General features: G+C 47.6%; 1 long non-coding RNA gene across 3 annotated transcripts; it reads right to left on the bottom strand.

Moving 5' to 3' along the window:
- Nucleotides 1–1,189: 1,189 nt before the first annotated feature.
- On the bottom strand, nucleotides 1,190–7,587 carry LOC117098363. 3 transcript variants are annotated; one of them, XR_004443380.1, is made up of 2 exons: nucleotides 7,456–7,587; nucleotides 1,190–5,292 (listed from the first exon to the last, which is right to left on the bottom strand). It is a non-coding gene; the product is annotated as an uncharacterized LOC117098363 (long non-coding RNA). The 3 variants fall into 3 exon arrangements; XR_004443381.1 differs by having other exon boundaries at nucleotides 1,190–6,675; XR_004443379.1 differs by having other exon boundaries at nucleotides 1,190–6,845.
- Nucleotides 7,588–17,482: the final 9,895 nt, after the last annotated feature.

A 17,482-nucleotide genomic window follows, 5' to 3' on the forward strand; every position in this document is an offset into this window, starting at 1 on the left:
GGGTAAACATTACAAAACAGAGACCAATCTAGCTATGGCATCAAAAACAAGGACCTAGGTAACTAGTAGAAGGCATTTCTTTTTTCTGTTTGTTTGTGGTTTTTTTTGGTGAGATGGAGATTTTATTCTTGTTGCCCAGACTGGAGTGCAGTGGTGCGATCTCCGCTCACTGCATCCTCCGCCTCCCAGGTTCAAGCAGTTCTCCTGCCTCAGCCTCCTGAGTAGCTGGGATTACAGGCGTGTGCCACCACGCCTAGCTAATTTTGTATTTTTAGTAGAGACGGGATTTCACTGTATTGCCCAGGCTGATCTCGAACTCCTGACCTCAGGTGATCCAACCGCCTCAGCCTCCCAAAGTGTTGGGATTACAGACGTGAGCCACTGCGCCCGGCAGCATTTCTTACAAGTAGCTCCGAATGCACATTGCACAGGTGGGCACGTGGCAGCTGGAAAGAATCTCACTGGACTGGGTCACTCCCAAGGCCCATGCTGTCCTCTAAGGCGATTTACGTTTCTCTCCATCATCAGCCATGTGGATTTTTCATTAAAACAATGGCTGCTGTTCCTGGATGACCTGTTAAAACCATAATAAATCAACCTCCCTAATGTCACCACCTGGCAGCGTCACTGCCACGGCATTACACATGCCTGGAGAGATGCCAGGTTTAACTGGCACAGTTCCGGGCAAAGCTGTCTGCTTGGTCCAGGAGAATCCTCTCCAGCCCTGCAGGATCCTCTCCTCAAGCCCACCCTTCCCAGCACCAAGCCACAGACACTGAATCAGAGGGACATCAGCCTGTAGCATGCTGTCCCAGATTCTATGTCTCGCCAACCACCTGAAATATCACCATGATTTTGACTGTCACCATGGCAACTGGAAAGTTCCAGGGAAGTTGGCCCGAAGGCATCTCCCAGGATGCACCCCCAGCCTCCTGATGTGCAGCGCTGTCTCCTGTGTCTGTTGAGGCTGAGGACTGGGTGCAGGGCTAAGAATGCCCATGCTGGACTGGAGTCCACCAGCCTTGTGGGAAACAGCGTGCCCTCCTGCTGTGAAGCCGTGGGTGAGTTTCCCTAGGGGTGAAAACTAGATGATGTCCCTATGTCAGGAGTGAGGAGCATGCCTGGGAGACTATAAGAAAGGCTTTGTGTTAGTTGGGGTTCTCCAGAGGGACAGAACCGATAGAATATATATATATATGGGAGTTTATTAGGGAGAATTGGTTCACACAGTTACAAAGGCCAAGTCCTAGGATGGACCATCTGCAGGCTGGGTTATGAAAAAAGTCAGTCCAAGTCTGAAAGGCTCAAAACCAGGGAAGCCAATAGTGCAGCCCCCAGTCCTAGGTCAAAAGTCTGAGAGCAACCAGGAGGCTGCTGATGCAAATCCCAGAGTCCAAAGGCCAAAGAACCTGGAGTCTGATGTCCAAGGACAGGAAGAGAAAGTCTCCTGCTCGAGAAGGGTGACAGGGAGAGAGAGAGAGAGGGAGAGTTCTGGATATCCATCCTCCTTCTTCCACCTGCCTTGTCCACCTGTCCACCCCCAGCTGACAGGAGGGTGCCCATCCACATTGAGAGGGGGTCTTCCTCTCAGTCCTCTGACTCACAGACACACCCAGAAACTGCTTCACCAGTCATCCAGGCATTCCTCAATCCAGTCAAGATGACCCCTTTTAACCATCAAAGCCTTCATGCCATCATTGTGAACTGCTGGGCCTGGAGCCATAGTCTGCCCAACACCATAGTGACTCCATCCCTATGCAGTATGGTGAGGGACAGAGCCACCTGGGAGTGATAAAGCAGCTCTCATCAAACAGTAACTATTGACTCACTGGCACTCCCAGGGTCTTTCAAGCCAGAGAGCCGATGGTGGCAATGACAGAGTGTGGACTGCACCGAGCACTTATGAAGGGACTGTTGTGTGCTGAATGGAAACCTTGGTCAGGAATTCCAATTATAAATGGCAACCTTTGTCACGAGCATCATTACAAGCCATCCTTGATCCACTGGAGTTCTCCTCGCACATGGAGCTGGGCAGCTGCATTCCCCTGCACAACATAAGAGACAGGTGGGCCAAGACCCCAGCCACTCAGCTGGAAGATTCTCTCCCATCTCGCATATTGCCACATGGATATCTCAGAGAGGTGGCATTGTCCTTCCCATTCTACAGACTACAAAACTAAGACTCAGAGAGCTCAGGCAGCTCTCCGGTCACTAAATAGGAGAACTCAGATTCAAAGCCCTTGTCATTAGCGTTGCTGAGTAAAATACAGATGGCCCAGTTAAATTTGCATTTCAGATAAACAGCAAATAAACTTTAGTATAACTATATCCCCAATATTGCATAGGACAATATTTTTGTTGACTAAGCCTGGCAACCCTGTTGCAACTGATGTGTGCTCCCATCACACTGAAAGCAGGTGGCCACTCATAGGCTAGGATGCCCGTACTGGTTGCTGATTGGGGCCGAGCCATGGAGATGTGGAGGCCCCAAATCCTGGCCATTTTCAGGCCATCTGCACCACCATGGAAAATCTGCCAGCTCTGGGAAGAGATGGAACTCAGTAGAGAGGCTATGAGCCTGCCACATGAATGGCTACCCCTCCTGGACACCAGGTCCTGCTGCACCCCAAGCGGGGGCCATGGAAGCAGTTCACGATGCGTGCAGGGACTCCAGGCCCCAGAGGGATGCAGGCTGACCCTCACCACTCAGGAACAGTGGTGTTCTCATAGCTAAATTGAAGGATGATTCTTCTTCTGACTCAAGTCTGGTCCAAGCACATTCAGACACCTGAGCCCACCATGTCCAGCAGAAAGCATGACCCCAGAGATAAACAGGATTGAAGCCCTGGCTCTGTGTGCACCCATTTTTGTCTTTCAAGCCCTGAAAGTAGAAGCGTCCTGGATGCATGAGAGAAGGATGGCTCCCAGCTAGGAGTAGAGATCCACCCAGGGGCCCCCAGAGTTGCTTTTCTTGTTTCATGGATTCCTGGTTCAGTTCCATTCCTGGCAGGATAAAGTGTTTTTTTCTTTTTCTTTTTCTTTTTCTTTTTGAGATGGAGTCTTGCTCAGTCACCCAGGCTGGAGTGCAATGATGCAATCTCAGCTCACTGCAACCTCCGCTCCTGGGTTCAAGCCATTCTCCTGTCTCAGCCTCCCGAGTAGCTGGGATTACAGGCACCTGCCATCATGCCTGGCTAATTTTTTGTATTTTTTTACAGACGGGGTTTCACCATGTTTAGGAGGTTGGTTAGAGTGGTGGGAGAAACTATAGGGAAAGGAGCAGGCCTTCTGAAAGGTCAAAAGGCTCTGCATAGTTTCGGGGGAGAATAGCTGAAGACAGTTGTTCTCTAACCCTGAGGCAGAGGGCAAGGAGTAGGTACAGGGGAGTGTAGGGGAATTTATCTTAAACAGGCTTGTTTACTTATGTTGACCAGGAGCTGACCTTTGATCATCTGCCATAAGTTCCTTAAGTTCCCTGAAAGAGGAACAATATATGTTAATTACCCACAGATTGTATATTGCTTCAGGCTTTTAGCATTGTGCCTGCACTCAATAAAAGCAAGCAGCTCCAGCTTCTGAAGGCTGCTGCACTTTGGCCATTAAAGCCTGGCAGTCCCCCAGCTGCTCTTCCACTGCATACCTGTGTCTGAGTACCCCGTTCATCCATCGGTTGGCCAGGGTCCGTGAGACAGACCTGGCAAGTATGCTGGCCATGCTGGTCTTGAACTCCTGACCTCAGGTGATCTGTCTGCCTCAGCCTCCCAAAGTGCTGGAATTACAGGCATGAGCCACTGTGCCCGGCCCAGATAAAGTTTTTAAGAGCAGTTACTAGGAAGTTTTTCATTGTGTTGCCTGCTAATGAGAAAACTTCCATTCCACAAAGACCTCCAAGCATAGAGATTAGCAGATAAAAAGCAAACTCTCCAGGACAATCTATTCAGCACAGAAAAGAGTATAAAGCTGGCTTTCAGGGTCAGTGACACAGGAATGGCCTTACCAGCTGCATCTCAAGCACTATGTGACTGTAGCTGCCCTCAACCTGTGCTCTGGAGGAGGTGATGAAGGGCAGTTGTCTCAGTGGGCCAGCAAAAAATTAGACAGTTATCCACCTGGTCATTCAACCTAACACCTGAGACAGAATAGTCACCCAAACAGGGTGTCTCATTTTCTGAACTACATCACTGTTAAATGTAAAAAATCAATATACACATATCTGTGTGTATTTACTATATACACATAACTACTGTATTTATGTATTATACACATTACAAAACATACACCAAAACTTTTAAAAGGTAACATAAATCTGAAAGACTATTTCCAAATGTTCTGCTAAAAATGCTAGCTTAACTATTTGCAATGGCCAAGAGACGAAATCAACTCGTGTCCATCAAGGACACATAGGATAAAGAAAATGTGGTACATATCCACAATGGGATACTATTCAGCCATGAAAAAAGAATGAAATCCCGTCATTTGCAGCAACATGGATGAGCCTGTAGGATGTTATATAAAGCAAAATAAGCCAGGCACAGAAAGGAAATACCACATGATCTCACTCATATGTGGGAGTTAAAAGAAAGTTGAGCTCATAGAAGTAGAGAGTAGAATTGTGGTTACCAGAGGACAAGACGGCTAGTGGGGAGAGGAAGATGGGGAGATGTTGGTTAACGGGTACAGAGATACAGTTAAAAGGAAGAATAAGCTCTGGTGTCTACTGCACAGTAGGGTGACTATAGCTAACAATAAGTTCTTGTATATCTCCAAATAGCTGGAAGAGAGGCATTGTGAATGTTCCCACCACAAAGAAGTAATGAGGTTGTAATGGTTATGCTAATTACCCTGATTTGATCATTACACAATATATACATGTAATGAAATATCACATTGTATCCCATAAATACATACAACTATTATGTGTCAGTTAAAATAAAAAGATACGTTTTTAAAAATTGTGGCTTAATACCGCATTAGCTAACACTCCATGAGCAGCATATTCAGGGCATGGTTTGTGTTGACAGTGCTGGTGTCAGGCTCTCTTTCAAACAGTTTCTTGCTCTTGTCATGTGCATGGGGCTCCAGTGAGATCTACAGTGTTGGCTCTGCCAGCTCTGCTGTTGTCCCATTGCCAGAGAAATGATTAATAGAATCTTTATTCTGCAGTCTCTTGGCAGGAGTCTTATTAAGCTATCTGTCCCTTATGTGATGGGGAGAGTAGTCGCAGGACTTGAGAAGCAAACAGGGGCTGCCGGAGAGCAGGTGCACACTCAGTGTCAGCACAGGGCAGCGTTCCTGGTTTTTAGAGAGAAAATGGAAATGCTGATATTTTCTCCTGCACACCACTCCCCAAACCAGGGATCATGAACCCTTCACTTGGGGGTCCTCGGACCCAGCAGGTAGCAGATACCTGAATCTCCAAAGCCTAGAGGAGGACCCACTCAGACATGAGTGCAAGTCTAAAGAAGCAGCAGCCTGTTTCTCCTTCCACATGATACCTGAGAGTGAGACCCATCATCTGCATCACGAATGCACCATTGGTTTCTGCTCCAGCCCCCTGGAGATAAAGGGAGAATCATTCCCAAATCACTCAGTGGGCTTGCTGTCCTGGTCATCTCTGTGCTGGGCTCCTGCTTCTGCAGTGCCATCTCTGGCCTTCACTGAGCAGCCATGAGGTTCACTCTGTCACCGTGTCCACAGATGTCCACCACAGCCTTGCTGACCTCTGCAATGCTTCTTGTGGCTCCTCTCCCTGTGTGACTTCACTCAGTGGACAAAAGCCTGCATCACTACTCCCGTCAAGAGCAGCTGATCCTGTTCTTCACTTTGTTTATTTTGCTTAAACCTTTCAGTTTCCATGCCCCACCCTGAGACTCTGATCAACGTGTTTTTCTATTGTGACCTCCCTATGGTAGCCAGCCTCTCCCTCTTCATGTTCTGTGTAGTCCTGTCCCGCATTGAATAGGGCTGACCTGTGTCATCAGCAGACATCACAAACATGATTGTGCCTGACTTCCAAGGCTAGCTCATAAAACATTGAGTCTTCTGCCTTGCTCTCTCTGGGATTGCTCACTCTGGAGGAAGTCAGCTGCCATGCCATAAGGATGCTCAAGCAGCCCTGCGGAGAGGTCTGCATGCCTCCTGCACACAAGCAGCACCAACTGCCCAGCTGTATAAGGAGCTGCTTGGGAGGTGGAACCTCCAGCCCCATTCATACCTTCAGATGAGACAGCAGCCCCAACCACCCAGCTAATTGCTTTCAAATTCCTGACCCACAGCAACTGTGAGAGATCAGAAATGCTTATTGTTTATGATTCTAAGTTTTGGTATAGTTTGTTATGCAGACACATTGAAGAATTCTGACTACCCAATTAAGAGATTGAAAAGTGTATATGGCAACATACATCCATAACTGCATACACTCATACACAGATTTTTGAATCAGATTATACTAAACCATATATACTATTGAAGGTATACTAGCTGCTGTGATAACTAAATCCTAGCCTGCACAGTTAAACAAAATAAAAGTTTATCTCTTGTGCGTATCTCCATCCATGTGGGTGCTCCTGTTTGGGTGATTCACCTCCTAGCAGGGATTCCTGGACCCACTCACTGGGCAGCTCCACATCTTCAATAATGACTCTCTTCAATTCAATGGGCAGATGGCAAGAGAGACTGTGGGGAGTCACATCCACTTCTTAATCCTCTGGACCAGAAGTGACACTTGCCCCATCCACTCATGTTCCATCCGTGAGAACCAGACACTTGGTCCTCCCTAGATCACAGTCCATGGGTGCTGAGGAATGGGGTCCTGGCTGGGAGCCACTCCCAGCATTAAGTCAGTGCTGTAAAATCGTTGGTAGTTAGCTACCCATCCCTTCTATGATCTGATTAATTTGCCTTTTATTAATTAAAAATATATTCTGGATACATTAAGGACACCTCTCCCATGATCCCTGCCTCCTAATATGCTCTCCCTTGCATAATCTCTTTCCCTTCTAACCCATAGAAAATGACAAAGGTGATGTAATGTACATGATTATGCTCTATAAGATGATCACATCAGTCTTCTTAGGAGACATACTCCCTAGTTACCTTGGAGGAAGCAAGTGGCCACTTGGAGAGGGCTGCTGTGACAAGGAGTTGAGGGCAGCCTCTGGCCAACAGCCAGCAGGAAATAAGGCCCTCAGTCCCACAGCACACAAGGAACTGAATGTTGCTGACAACCATGTGAGTGAGGAAGCAGGTCCTTCCTCAGTCAAGCCTCAGATGTGACTGCAGCCCCAGCCCACACCTTGGTTGTGGAGGGCCAGGTAAGCTGTACCTGGACTCCTGACCCACAGAAACTGGGAGACAATAAATGCTGATTGTTACAAGTTGCTTAGCTTACAGTGATATTGTTATATAGCCTTTGATTACTAATTTAGGCATCTTCCCATGTCTAGGCATACTTACCTACTTCTCTTTAAAGCTACATGTATCCCAGAGTGGCTGGGTCACACTGTATTTAACTTGGGACATGCAGATGGCCTTCTTTATTTTCTATCATTGTATACAATGTGCAGGCACATTCGTGGATCTTACACTCTTGTAAATATAGAAATAACTCATAAATGTTCTCAGCTAATGGGGCTGCACCTGTAAAATTGTGACACACCTATTGCCAAATTGCCCCCCAAAAGGAATATCATGGTGGTAGGTTAAGTTTTAACCAGAAAAAAATGCTGAGCAGAACATTCCAGTTGGAGGAGGGTGACTGGGCCCGGGCAGATGCCTGAAAAGACCCAGGGCCCCTCTGGGAGAGGAAACCACTCAGGCTGCCTCAGAGAGAGAGCAAAGAGGAGGCAAAGGGCCTAAATGATTTCACTCAGGAGCCCTTGAAAACAGGCTGAGAAGTTGGAAAATAAAAGCGGGGACCGCGAGGGACTGGTGAAAGATTTCCTCAAAGTTGGAAAATTAAAAGTTGATGCCTTTGCCCCTCTCTCTCACCAGGTGCAGATTCCTGTCCCTGGAGCTGGTAACGAGGGTAGAAGCTCTCCACTGGACCTTCTGATTTATTTTCCTTTTAGGCTGCCTCTGGGGGAATCAGCTAGGTGTAGAAAGATGAAATTATTAGGTCAAAAATCATATAAAATGTAAGTAGCACATCCATACAAATATATTCAAGGAGTTTCGTGGAAGACTTTGGAATCGCAAAATTCCAGTTTTTCTTCTTGGTTGAATCCTCCCGTGAAGCCAGCCAGTCCTGGGTCGTGCACTTTGAAACTCAGGGCAAACCAGCAGCACTGGAAGATGGACGCCCTCATCTCCCGCCCTTGTGCTCCCCACCCCAGCTGGGTGAGGCACCGCCTGGGGCTCTGGGCCTGGCTAGTCCCCTTCACCATGCGTCCGGCCTTGCCCTTCCCACTGCACAGCCCGGGGACCTGCTGTCTTGCCATCTCCTCCATGTCCTCTCCTCTTCCTCATGGCTCATGAAGTCATGAACACCGAGAAATGGAAGAAATGGTTAAATCTTTGGAACCAATTACTTCTGCTTTTGTCTTTGTCTCCTCAGAACTTACAGATAACAATTCATAAGGCAAATGTGTCGTTAAAGGAAATGGCCACGGGAACCCAAACTGCTGTGAACTTGAGTCACCAGTCACAATCACACTGTCTGGGGCTTAATGGCCCCACTTTCCACAGGGACGTTCACACCTAAGCTTTGAAGTCACCCCTCCACCTGGACAAATGGGAAGGCGCCTGTTTGTCCAACACCCTGTGCCCTGGAAGGCGTGTTAAGAGCAGGCCTTCTGAAGAGAGCCATTTTTCAAAAACACAAGTGACAGTGTGTGCCTCCCGCAGCGTTCCTCCTCCAGTCTTCACACCTGCATCCCCCATCTTCTCTACTTTCTGGTGTCTCTCATGGCTTTCTCCTTCCATCTGTCCTTAGCCTTCCTGTCAGTCTCCCCACAGCAGCGAAACTCAGGCTCAGGAGGGAAGGCACTGAATTTTAGGAGGCTCCAGCGTTTTCCCCCCAAAGCAAAAAGACAGCCTAGCTTCCTGGATGCATCCCAGCCTTTTGCTGATGTTAAGGGGACTGCTTGAGTCTTCAATATCTTAAAACATCAGTAGCTGGCGTGGAGATTTTGGGGACACAAATGGAAAGGCCAAACACAGCAGCAGTGTATGTCACACACGCAGTCAGAGTTGGATGGCCAGACCCTGAATCCCACTCAAATGAGGCTGTCTTTCTCCCTCTAGTGACTCCAGGTAACCATGGAGACATCAGCAACCCAATCAGCCTGAGCTCTTCCATTCCCAGAACGAATCTGACCCTGCCAGAGTCTCCATCCGATCAGGCGGAGCTCAGCCAGGCGTTCTCTCAGGGGGCTGCAGCAAAGACTGAGGCCGGGCGGGGGCCATCTCAGTGACCTCTTCACTCACAGGTCCAGCCCCAGGCGGTGGGGACAGGACAGCTAAGCCAGCTCCCTCTCTCTCTCCTTTCTCTCTCTCTCTCTCCTCTCTCTCTCTCTCCTCTCTCTCTCTCTCTCTGTCTCTCTTTTCTCTCTGTATGTGTCTGTCTCTGTTGCTTTTTCTATCACTTTCTGTCTCTCTCTGCCTCACTTCGTATCTCTCTGTCTCTAACTCTCAATCTTTCCTTTCTCTGTGTCTCTGTCTGTTTCTCCCTCTCCACTCTCTCTCATCTCTCTCTACAACTCTGTCTCTCCTTTCTCTCTGTGTGTATCTCTGTTTTGCTGTCTCTCTCTTCCCTCTCCTCCTGTCTCTCTCTTCTCCCTCTCTCTGTCTCTATGTCTCTCTCTCTCTCTGGGTACAGCTGTCTTTCTCTCCTCTGCCTGCTTATCTGTCTGTCTGTCTCTCTCTCTGGTCTTTCCATGTGATTTCTCCACTTGGAGTCCTCTGAATTCTGACTTTTTACATGGAGGCTCCTAGAGCAAGTGTTCCAAGGGCATTGAACACAGAAGTGTGGCCTCTTTTATCTGAGCCTCAGAACTCACACAAAGGCCCATCCAGGTTCAAGGACAGGGAGCACAGGCTACACTTCTTGGCCAGAGGACTGTCAAAGAATTTGCAAACATGTTTTAAAAGCACCACGCTGCCCACCCTCCCAGCGAGCCTGAGGAGTAGTGGGGGTCCCCAGAGAGGAGGTATCTTTCTGAGACCCAAGATGCTGACTGTTCAAAAGCCTCCCCACCCTTTGCTCTTGGCTGACACGGGAAGACCCTCAGCCCAGGATGCAGCCCGGAAGGGGAGGGCAGAACAAGCTGCTTCCCCACATCCTTCCTTCCAGCACACCTCCCTCCGCAACCCACAGAGCCCAACGGGCGGCTTTCAACCTCCAATCTGTCTGTCTGCGACCTATGTGGAGGTGACACCCTCCAGCTGCCCTTCCTGTCTCTGCTGACAGATGAGATCGTCAGTGAAAGGAATGAAAACAGGGGTTTAGGTTGGTTGAAAAGGAATCAACATGTCTGTGTAAAGTATCACTGAGGCTGATTTTTGTAAAAATATTTCCAAAATCACTTTTATGATTTTGGCAACAAATATGAGAATGCCCATCTCAGAGGGGCTTAAATAATTGTGACACTTACGGATGTCACAGAGGTGGCCTGGACAGGGAAAATCAGAGCTGGTGCCATTGCTCAATGACGTCCTGCAAGCCAGGCATGGCCTGTCCTTCAGTTTTCACTCTCAGCACAAGAGCTTTAGGACACGCACTGCTTACCTCCTAGTTACAAAATAGCTACAAGAGCTCCAGGTATCACATGAGCATCCCAAACCAGAAGGAAGCCATAGGGAAAAAGACCTGGAGGCTTCATCTGACTTCTGTTTACCTCTCCATGTGCGGAACAGGGTTCTGTGCCACCCCATAACAGTTGGTAGCAAAGGAAAGGGGGTGCTACAGTTAAATTGCTTAAACCAAAGGGACTGCAGGAAGCCTGGTTTCTCTGAGATTTAGGGCTCTTTGCCTGCAACTTTAATGCAAAATTGGATTCTTTTGGCAAGAAAGGAAATGAGGAAATTCCATTAAGTAGGAAAAGGACAGTGTCTTCCATGAGTATAATCAGGGGATTTCAGATGTTAGACTGGCTTCCTATTTCAGGCAGGATCTGTGTTTGGAGTTCTAAATAAAGTCAAGTCACTATTATCTTTGGAATTAGACAAAGAAAGCATGAATAAAAGACTGGTAAAGTTAATCATACCCCAACATTCCAACCCCTTATCCCATTATTCCATTGGCATCTCCATCCCTTATCACATTTTTTTTTGAAATCTAATAAGAAAAATGATCTGATGAATATCTACCCAGGAGCTACTTAAGAGAATCCTACTGAGTCACTGACCACCTCCATGTCCTCGCCTGCTATCATGCTAGAGTGAGGACGATCAGGTGGATGGACCCGAGGCCAGCAGCAGGACGAGGAGCAAGGAAGCCAAGGCCTGAGTGATTGACTAGCTACACTAAGAGCTCCAGCAATTCAGAGAAGTAGCTCCAGTCACTGCAGGTGGTCAAAAGTTTTCCTCACTGAGTCTATGAGTTTCACAAACCTTGGATTTCTTTTGACATGGGGGAGAACTGCACATCATCCGTAGGCTGCAGACTTTCTTCCTATTCTTGCGCGACCATCCTGTGAAAGCTTGCTGGTCTGCACAGCACTTCTCAGATGGGCCTGTGGTGAGGTGTCTGTGTCCATGTCCCGCTAAACACTGAGCCCCTGGGGAAGGCCTGCACACATCAGTGTGCTGCACACACCGGACATGAACAGAACACACGTCTACTCCTCTGAAGCCACTCCGTTAACTGGCTCGAAGCCTGCAGACTTTGTTTCCAAGCCATATGGTTTTACTCCAGGTGCAGGATGAGTAGTTCTTGCAGGCCTCTGATTCTTCTACAAAGAGGAAGTGCCTAAGCTGGGGCAAAGGCAAACCACTTCCTGCACCTGAAAAGCACTGCCACAAAACAGCACTGAGGTCACCAGAGAAGTCACCAAGTCTAAAACACTCTTTTCTGCTCCCACCCTGTAAACGTCTCCATTATTCCTGCCACTCCCCTCCTCTCTCTCCGACCCCTTCAACCCCAGGACTCAACAAAGACTACTGAGTGCCTGCCACGCATAAGACACTGAATTCAGTCTGAGCAGGAGGCAGAGGAGGGTGAGAAACACCCACCTGTCTCCTGTGGGTCACACCCCCTGCAGACTGAGGCATCATTTTGTACTCAGTCTCAGCCACTTTTTATTTTAAAATGTTGTTATTTTCCAGATCGTTGTTCCTTTTATCCCCAGTAGTTAGAATCATGGAACACCTTTCAGCCAAAATATTGGACACCTCAGCAACACATCTAGAATTTCTATAAGGTTTTTTGTTTGTTTTTTTTTTTGAGGTGGAGTCTTGCTCTGTTGTCCAGGCTGGAGTGCAATGGTGCAATTACAGCACGCTGCAACCTCCGCCTCCCAGGTTCAAGTGATTCTCCTGCCTCAACCTTCCCAGTAGCTGGGATTACAAGCATGCACCACCATGCCCGGCTACTTTTGTATTTTAGTAGAGACAGAGTTTCACCAGGTTGGTCAGACTGGTCTCGAACTCCTGACCTCAGGTGATCCACCTGTCTTGGCCTCCCAAAGTGCTGAGATTACAGGCGTGAGCCACCGCACTCATCCTATAAGTTTCTTTTTTATAATTTCTATTTCTTTATTGATAGCCTCCATTCAGTGAAACATTATTTTATACTTTGCTTTGGTTCTTTAAACATATATATATACATATATATATGATTTTTTATTTTGTTTTTTAGTTTTTTGAGATAGGGTCTTGCTCTGTCACCCAGGCTAGAGTGCTGTGGTGTGATCATAGCTCACTGCAGCCTCGAAGTCTTGGGCGCAAGCAATCACAAAATTAAGGGCCTGCCTCAGCCTTCTGAGTAGCTGGGACTACAAGCACACACCATGCCCAGCTCATTTTTAAGAATTTTGTAGAGATGGGGTCTTGCTATGTTGCCTAGGCATATCTTGAACTCTTGGGCTCAAGCAATCCTCCTGACTCAGCCTCCCAAAGTGCTGGGACTACAGTAAACATATTTTAAATAGCTGACCTAAAATATTTGTCTACTAAGTTTGGCCAATACTTGGGCTTCCCCGGGAACAATTTCTACTGTCTGCTTGTTTCCCTGTGTCTGACAACAGTCATTCTTTCTTGTTTCTTTGCATATTTCTTAACTTTTTGCTGAAAACTGGCATTTTAAATAATGAAATGTGGCAACTTTGGAAATCAGATTCTCCCCGCTGCCCAGGGTTTGTTGTTGTTGTTGTTATTTGTTCAGAGACTTTTCTGAGCTAATTGTGTGAAGCCTGCACTCTTTGTCAGGTGTGATCACTGAAGTTTCTGCTCAGTTAGCACAGTGGTCAGCTAGCAATCGGACAGAGATTTCCTTGAATGCCTGTATGATGGTTGGTTAAGTTTCAGTAACAACTTGACCAGGCTAAGGGATGCCCAAAAAGCTGGTGAAACATGATTTCTGGGTGTGTCTATGAGAACATTTCCAGGAGAAATTCGCATTTGAATCAGTAGACTGCGTAAAGAAGTTCAACCTTGCTGTGGTTTAAATGTGTCCCCCCAAAAAGCATGCATCAGACATTTAAGCCCCAGTGCAACAGTGTTGAGAGGTGGGCTCTTCACAGGGTGATTAGGCCATGAGGACTCTGTTTCCATGGATGGATTAATTTGGTTATCATGGGAGCAAGATCCTGATAAAAGGATGAGTGTAGCCACCTTCCCTCTCTCTCTCGCCTACTCTTGCCATTCTATGCTCTGACATGGGATGATACAGCAGGAAGACCCTCACCAGAGGTGGGTCCCTTGACCCTGAACTTCCCAGTCTCCAGAACCGTAGGAAGTAAATGTCTGTTCTTTATTAATTACTCAGTTGCAGGTATTCTCTTGTATAGCAGCACAAAACAGACTAAGACAACCCCTCACCAATGTGTGTGGGCACAATCGAATCCACTGATGGTGATTTTTGTCCAGATAGAACAAAAAAGTGAGGAAGCATAAATTTGCTCCCTCTGCGTGAGCTGAGACATCCACCTCTTCCCGCCCGCGAACATCAGCACTCCCGGTTCTTGGAGCTATGGACTTGGAGTGGGACTGACGGCACTGGCTCCCTGGGTTCTCAGGCCTTTGGATTTGGACTGAATGATGCTGTGGGATTACACCAATGGCTGGCTCTCCAGCTTGCAGACAGTAGATCATGGAACTTTTTAGCTTCCATAACTGGGTGAAACAATCCATTCTATAAATATCTATCTATCTAGCTAGCTAGCTAGCTAGCTAGCTAGCTAGCTGTCTGTCTGTCTGTCTGTCTGTCTATCTATCTATCTATCTATCTATCTATCTGTCTATCTATCTATCTGTCTGTCTACCTGTCTATCCTATTGGTTCTGTTTCTCTGGAAAATCCTGACTAATGCAGCCTGAAGCCAGTATGTCCCCTGATCTTTGCCACGGGGCTCTGTGTATGTGTGTCTGGCATGCCTTCAACACTCAGCCAGCCAGTTAATTGACAACTCTGCTTTGGCCTTCACTTCCTGCTGGCACAGGGCCTCAAGGTCAACCAGAAGTAACAGCTCTTAGGTCTTTCTTGAGCGTGCACACACCTCTTAGCATGTGCACAGCCTTATGAATGCATTGTAAATGACCCAAAGCTAGTAGCTTGAGATGACACCATTGTATCATATGACATTTCACAATTGTAGGGTCAGGAATATGGGGAGGACTTGGCTGTGTAAGTTGTTGTATGGGGTCTTTCATGTGGTAATAGTCAGATATCGGCAGGGCTGGAGTCATCAGAAGGCTTGACTGGGCCAGCAATCCAGGTGACTCACCTACCTGGCTGGACACTGATGCTGAATGCCAGCTGGTAGCCCAGGGTTGTTGAATGGACCCTCTCCATGTAGCCTCCTGCTGCAGCCTGGGCTTCCCATGGCATGGTGGGATAAGGTCACCAGAGAAGTCACCAAGGTCACCTTCTTATTTGGTGGCTCAGATCTCCAAGAATAAGGGCTTCAGCAAGCCCAGCAGGAGGGAGCGCTCAGCCTTTGATGCCCTGGCCTTGGAAGTCACAGACACTGGTTGCACTCTTTGCTGGTTCACACTCCTGGGTAAAGCGGTCTGAAAACCTCCTTTTGCTTCTCATGCCCCCCTGGGGGCTCTCCTGGGACATGCCCTGGCTGCATGAAGACTGGACCATCCACTCGTGAGAAGTGAAGATTTCAGTCCAGGAGGGCAGGGCCTTCTAGAGTTTGCCTCTTGACCTGCTGCAGACCACACAGTTGAGCCCTCCCAGGTCTGGTGAAGGGAACAAAGCTCACTCCTTGCCCAGGTTCCTGTTCTGACCTAGTTTCTCTGCATCCCTGAGGCTACAGTTTCCAAGAAGGCCAATTTCTTCCAAAACCAGACTCAAGGCTGCATTTAATGCCAAGGACTTTCAGTTATTTCTGTGCATCTGACAATCTGGGGACCCCTTCCTTCCCCCTCCCCAGGAAGGGCTTGGGTTAAGATTTGCCAAGACTCAACAAAGCACGAAAAGGAAGTGATTTCTCTGTGAAAGGTCCCACTCAGGTGCTGGGGTGTGCCATCTCCCAGCTCCAGGCCCTCCTTTCATGTACAGACAATCAGGGGCGGGAGAGTGGCTGTGCCTCGCACTAGGGACAGATGTGCTGGGGCCTCATTTGTCACCCTCCTGGCAGGGGTCACCAGGTTTTCTTGAAGTTTCCTCAAGCTGAGATTCACTCTCATTTTCCAAAGGTCTAGCAGCAGATATGCAAAGATCAACTATACGCTTGTCAGGAACAGGTAGCATTTTCTGCTGTTAAGGGCAAAAAGACACTATCCTGTGGACTGGTATCCAGGAGGCAGAGGATCCAGGATACATCCATCTCTCCTTCCTCCAAGCCTGTGGCAGGTGGCTTGCTGTGTGCAGCGCCCTTACCTGGGTGGCACAGAGGCAGTCTCTGACCTCCCCCACCCTCCCTGCCTCTCTTCAGGCTTCTTTCCTAGGCACCTGACCACAGCCATGGAGGCTAAAGGCCCTTGATGGACATCAGTGAGCCTTCAGCACCTTGAACACAGTCTGTTAGCACAGTGATGCATCTGCAGCCTCGCTGGGGTGTCAAGTGCACAAGGGCCACAGACAGAAGCCCTGCAAGGTGTATAGGCTGCAGTTCCCACCCACGACAAAGAGACAACCTCCAGGCCCCCAACCTTCTGTTCATGGAGATGGTCTACTTTGCTTGTGTTAGATGTTGGGAAACACATATGCTTTTGTTTGTTAAAAAAAAAAAAAAAAGACTGGCTAAAAAAGGCTTAAAGACATACAAGTGGCCCATAAGCATATGAAAAGATGCTCAATATCACTAATCATTAAGAAAATGCAAATCAAAACCACAATGAGATACCATCTCACACCAGTCAGAATGGTTATTATTAAAAAGTCAGAAAATAACAGATACTGGTGAGGTTGTGGAGAAAAGGAAAGGCTTACACACTGCTGTTAGGAATGTAGATTCGTTCAGCCACTGTGGAAAGCAGTCTGGATCATTCTCAAAGAACCTACAATAGATGCATCATTTGACCCAGCAATTCCACTACTGAGTGCATACCTAAAGGACCATAAATGGTTTACCAGGAAGACACATGCACCTGTATGCTCATTGCAGCACTATTCACAATAACAAAGACATGGAATCAAACTAGATGCTCATCAGTGGTAGACTGGATAAAGCAGATGTGACACATACACATAATACTACACAGCTATTAAAACAAACAAACAAACAAAAAAACAAGATCATGGCTTTTGCAGCAACATAGATAGAACTGGAGGCCATCATCCAAAGCGAATTAACACAAGAAGAGAAAATCAAATACCGCATGTTCTCACTTATAAGCAGGGGCAGGCGCATCAGCTCACATCTGTAATCTCAGCACTTCCATAGGCCAAGGTAGGCAGATCACTTGAGCTCAGAAGTTCAAGACAAGCCTGGGCAACATGGAAAAATGCTGTCTCTACAAAAATTATAAAAATTAGCCAGGCTGGATGGCCTGCTCCTGTAGTTCCAGCAACTTGGGAAGCTGCAGTGGGAGGATGGCTTGAACCTGGGAGGTGGAGGTTGCAGTGAGTCGAGATTGTGCCACTGCATTTCAGCCTGGGCAACAGAGCCAGACCCTGTCTCAATAAATAAATAAATGGAAGAGAAACATTGAGTACACGTGGACACAAAGAAGGGAACAATAGACACTGAGGCCTATTTGAGGGTGGAGGGTGGAAGGAGGGTGAGGACTGAAAAACTACCTATCTGGTACTCTGCTTATGACCTGGGTGGCAAAATAATCCATACACCAAACCCTCATGACATGTAATTTACCCATGTCACCAACCCACACATGTACCCCCTGAACCTAAAATAAAAATTGGAAAGAAACGA

The sequence above is a fragment of the Trachypithecus francoisi genome, unplaced genomic scaffold, assembly GCF_009764315.1.
Source record: "Trachypithecus francoisi isolate TF-2019V2 unplaced genomic scaffold, Tfra_2.0 Lachesis_group16, whole genome shotgun sequence".
Lineage (NCBI taxonomy): Eukaryota > Metazoa > Chordata > Mammalia > Primates > Cercopithecidae > Trachypithecus > Trachypithecus francoisi.